This window comes from Schistocerca gregaria, unplaced genomic scaffold, assembly GCF_023897955.1.
Source record: "Schistocerca gregaria isolate iqSchGreg1 unplaced genomic scaffold, iqSchGreg1.2 ptg000805l, whole genome shotgun sequence".
NCBI lineage: Eukaryota > Metazoa > Arthropoda > Insecta > Orthoptera > Acrididae > Schistocerca > Schistocerca gregaria.
Genome location: NW_026062173.1, coordinates 165,001 through 170,000, shown reverse-complemented (window position 1 = coordinate 170,000; position 5,000 = coordinate 165,001). Strand labels below are relative to the sequence as shown.

Below are 5,000 nucleotides of genomic sequence, written 5' to 3'. Positions count from 1 at the left end.
TCTGAGGTCGTTGTACGAGGTGTCGCACGCCACACCGCCAGCCGGCTGTGCACGCTACCGAGAAAGCACCGGTATGCGAACCGCCAGGCGACGGGCGCGCATCGCACGTTTAAGGAGACGCGGCCGGCCACACAGGCGACCACGACACTCCCAGGCGCCCGAAGCGGGACAAACGCCGCGCGCTTCAGTATACGTAGCCGACCCTCAGCCAGACGTGGCCCGGGAACGGAATCCATGGACCGCAATGTGCGTTCGAAACGTCGATGTTCATGTGTCCTGCAGTTCACATGTCGACGCGCAATTTGCTGCGTTCTTCATCGACCCACGAGCCGAGTGATCCACCGTCCTGGGTGATCTTTATCTTTTCAGTTCTCCACCGTCTCTTTCAAGACAGTTGCAGAGGCGGGACTGAGGCGTTTGACGGCCCCTGTTCCATTACTTTGTGTCCAACGGCCTGACGGCCGATGGGCGTCGTACGGCTCCACACCGGAGCGGACAGGCACTCGGGCGAAAGTCATTCAAAACCGGCGCCAGGCGCCAGGTGCCGCAGGCCAGCCGCTCCAGAGCTTCAGCGCTCGTACCACACAACAACACTTGCGCTAGTTTTGAGAGGCACGCGTGGTTCCGCACGCGGCGCACGGCTACTGCCGTACAGGTAGCGTGTTGCGCGACACGACACGCACATCGAAAGACATGCAGTCTAGTCGGTAATGATCCTTCCGCAGGTTCACCTACGGAAACCTTGTTACGACTTTTACTTCCTCTAAATGATCAAGTTTGGTCATCTTTCCGGTAGCATCGGCAACGACAGAGTCGATGCCGCGTACCAGTCCGAAGACCTCACTAAATCATTCAATCGGTAGTAGCGACGGGCGGTGTGTACAAAGGGCAGGGACGTAATCAACGCGAGCTTATGACTCGCGCTTACTGGGAATTCCTCGTTCATGGGGAACAATTGCAAGCCCCAATCCCTAGCACGAAGGAGGTTCAGCGGGTTACCCCGACCTTTCGGCCTAGGAAGACACGCTGATTCCTTCAGTGTAGCGCGCGTGCGGCCCAGAACATCTAAGGGCATCACAGACCTGTTATTGCTCAATCTCGTGCGGCTAGAAGCCGCCTGTCCCTCTAAGAAGAAAAGTAATCGCTGACAGCACGAAGGATGTCACGCGACTAGTTAGCAGGCTAGAGTCTCGTTCGTTATCGGAATTAACCAGACAAATCGCTCCACCAACTAAGAACGGCCATGCACCACCACCCACCGAATCAAGAAAGAGCTATCAATCTGTCAATCCTTCCGGTGTCCGGGCCTGGTGAGGTTTCCCGTGTTGAGTCAAATTAAGCCGCAGGCTCCACTCCTGGTGGTGCCCTTCCGTCAATTCCTTTAAGTTTCAGCTTTGCAACCATACTTCCCCCGGAACCCAAAAGCTTTGGTTTCCCGGAGGCTGCCCGCCGAGTCATCGGAGGAACTGCGGCGGATCGCTGGCTGGCATCGTTTATGGTTAGAACTAGGGCGGTATCTGATCGCCTTCGAACCTCTAACTTTCGTTCTTGATTAATGAAAACATACTTGGCAAATGCTTTCGCTTCTGTTCGTCTTGCGACGATCCAAGAATTTCACCTCTAACGTCGCAATACGAATGCCCCCGCCTGTCCCTATTAATCATTACCTCGGGTTCCGAAAACCAACAAAATAGAACCGAGGTCCTATTCCATTATTCCATGCACACAGTATTCAGGCGGGCTTGCCTGCTTTAAGCACTCTAATTTGTTCAAAGTAAACGTGCCGGCCCACCGAGACACTCAACTAAGAGCACCCTGGTAGGATTTCAACGGGGTCCGCCTCGGGACGCGCAAGCACGCCTTCGGCTCGCCCCACCGGCAGGACGTCCCACGATACATGCCAGTTAAACACCGACGGGCGGTGAACCAACAGCGTGGGACACAAATCCAACTACGAGCTTTTTAACCGCAACAACTTTAATATACGCTATTGGAGCTGGAATTACCGCGGCTGCTGGCACCAGACTTGCCCTCCAATAGATACTCGTTAAAGGATTTAAAGTGTACTCATTCCGATTACGGGGCCTCGGATGAGTCCCGTATCGTTATTTTTCGTCACTACCTCCCCGTGCCGGGAGTGGGTAATTTGCGCGCCTGCTGCCTTCCTTGGATGTGGTAGCCGTTTCTCAGGCTCCCTCTCCGGAATCGAACCCTGATTCCCCGTTACCCGTTACAACCATGGTAGGCGCAGAACCTACCATCGACAGTTGATAAGGCAGACATTTGAAAGATGCGTCGCCGGTACGAGGACCGTGCGATCAGCCCAAAGTTATTCAGAGTCACCAAGGCAAACGGACCAGACGAGCCAATCCGATTGGTTTTGATCTAATAAAAGCGTCCCTTCCATCTCTGGTCGGGACTCTGTTTGCATGTATTAGCTCTAGAATTACCACAGTTATCCAAGTAACGTGGGTACGATCTAAGGAACCATAACTGATTTAATGAGCCATTCGCGGTTTCACCTTAATGCGGCTTGTACTGAGACATGCATGGCTTAATCTTTGAGACAAGCATATGACTACTGGCAGGATCAACCAGGGAGCTGCGTCAACGAGAGCTGAGCAGCCGGCCGCCCGGGAGTGTGTCCCGAGGGCCCGCGCGAACACGCAAGCGTCCGCTCAATTATTCTGCAAACAGGAGGAGGCTGAGCTCCCCTGCACGATACACCTCGAAACCCTCTCAGGTCCCGGCGGCGCGCAGCGCCGTCCTAAGTACTTGGTCGGGTTCGAGAGAGGCGCAATCGCCCGGAGATAGGCGAGTAGACGCTTTCAGTGCGAACACCCGTGCTCCCAACTGAGCTTGCCGCTGCCGACAGAGGCCCGGGAGCGTGCTGTCGTGGCATTGCCGGCGGGAAACAACACGCGCCACCTACGGTGACCGGCAGCTCCAACGCCAGCGCCACAGAAGGGCACAGCCCCACTTGGGTGCAGAAGCGAACTCTCCCAGCACAGCGCACGCGCCAACACGTCCGCAGAGCTGCGATACAAACCACCTGCGAGAACCGCTGGGGGCGACCGAGCAGCAGACGGCGTCGCGACGCCGAGTGCCGGGCGGCGGCGCATCCTCAACGCACACAATCCGCAATCGGACCAGCACACTGCAGATGTCCACCGCGCTTCGCACCGGGCTCGACAGAACCCACTTTGGCCGCCTGGCGCCGCGCGCAGGGTGCGCCGGCGCATAGCTGGGACGCCAGCCGGGCCCGTCGGCCGGCGCTCCTGCCACTGGGCGCCCCCCACCAGCCGGCTGTAGTGCGTGCGCTCACGCAGCGCGCGGCCAGCACGCCGGGCGGCCCCCCCTCACCGGCCGGGGACTGTCCCGCCAAGCCACAGCCTCGTATCGCTTCATACCCACATGGCCAACTCAGGTTCGGGGGCATGGCGGGTACCGCCGAAACAACCGGTTCACAGATGTACCGATCGTCGCTATCACCGATGCACCTGCAGCGCGAACAACCGCTCAACAACTGATTTCCAGTTCATTTGCGGATCTTTGGCAGCAAACGTATACGTCAATCTACATTTGCGAAATCTACGATTCTGGCATGCCTGCATGTTATGTGTCACGACACGCTACATCAGCCCACATACACACTGCGGCATGTACACGAGAGAACACGTGGAAGATGGTCCGCGCACGTGTGCAATGTCCCTTGCGCGGTCGACTGTCAACCGGCCTCTGTAGCATGTCGCAGATGTGGAACGCGGTCCACCGTGCTATCATGTTGTGTGGGGCAATACGATTAAATAGGAAAACCCTCGTCGCTACATCAACAGACGGCTCACGCTGATTCCCGGCAGAGGGAGGAGGGGGGGGGGAGGGCCAACATGCAATACTTTCGTCCGTACCTACTTACCACATGTCTGTACGGCGTACAACAGTGCAATCTCGCTGTAATGGGGAGACGAGACAAGTAGCATCGTGCACAACATATGGCCCTTATGATTCGCCATTGTAGGGCGCAGCCGGTGTACGGTCAAGCATGTGCCACATTATGTCACTCAGTACGTAACGACGGATGATCAGTGTGGGTTACGCGTACATCAGCGGACAGTCCACACAGGCCGTACCACAACGTACACTGACTGCATCGACAACCGAATGCAACTGAACAGCTGCAAGGCTCATTTCACAAACAAACGCCTGACCGACCAGCTTGGAAGGGCAGGAGGGGAGGGCGATATTCGTTCTGTAGCGGTACACCCTTCCAGTGGTTAGCGGGACTGTGTAGAAAGTACGCAACACTCGAAAGACCTTTATGTGAGGGTACGCACCATGGCATCAAGAAATACACATGACACCAGAGGATCCAAGCAGTGAACTATGTTCAGAGGGTTGCTGTTAGGCAAAGCTACATTCCTGTGACGTTACATGTGACAGTTAAGGTGCAGTGTAAGTTAGGTTAAGGTGCAGTGTAAGTTAGGTTAAGGTGCAGTGTAAGTTAGGTTAAGGTGCAGTGTAAGTTAGGTTAAGGTGCAGTGTAAGTTAGGTTAAGGTGCAGTGTAAGTTAGGTTAAGGTGCAGTGTAAGTTAGGTTAAGGTGCAGTGTAAGTTAGGTTAAGGTGCAGTGTAAGTTAGGTTAAGGTGCAGTGTAAGTTAGGTTAAGGTGCAGTGTAAGTTAGGTTAAGGTGCAGTGTAAGTTAGGTTAAGGTGCAGTGTAAGTTAGGTTAAGGTGCAGTGTAACTTAGGTTAAGGTGCAGTGTAACTTAGGTTAAGGTGCAGTGTAACTTAGGTTAAGGTGCAGTGTAACTTAGGTTAAGGTGCAGTGTAACTTAGGTTAAGGTGCAGTGTAACTTAGGTTAAGGTGCAGTGTAACTTAGGTTAAGGTGCAGTGTAACTTAGGTTAAGGTGCAGTGTAACTTAGGTTAAGGTGCAGTGTAACTTAGGTTAAGGTGCAGTGTAACTTAGGTTAAGGTGCAGTGTAACTTAGGTTAAGGTGCA

General features: G+C 54.7%; 3 non-coding genes across 3 annotated transcripts in view; all 3 read right to left on the bottom strand.

Annotated features, from left to right (window-relative positions):
• Positions 1-10, bottom strand: part of LOC126322273 (large subunit ribosomal RNA) — a 4,222-nt gene extending 4,212 nt beyond the window's left edge. The window contains exon 1 of the ribosomal RNA XR_007558897.1: positions 1-10. This exon is cut by the window's left edge and continues 4,212 nt beyond it. This is a non-coding gene — a ribosomal RNA (large subunit ribosomal RNA).
• A 188-nt stretch (positions 11-198) lies between these two features.
• Positions 199-353, bottom strand: LOC126322290 (5.8S ribosomal RNA). The gene has a single exon (XR_007558910.1). It is a non-coding gene; the product is annotated as a 5.8S ribosomal RNA (ribosomal RNA).
• Positions 354-708: 355 nt separating this feature from the next.
• LOC126322307 (small subunit ribosomal RNA) lies at positions 709-2,601 on the bottom strand. Its single transcript, XR_007558926.1, has one exon. It is a non-coding gene; the product is annotated as a small subunit ribosomal RNA (ribosomal RNA).
• Between the last annotated feature and the right edge of the window lie 2,399 nt (positions 2,602-5,000).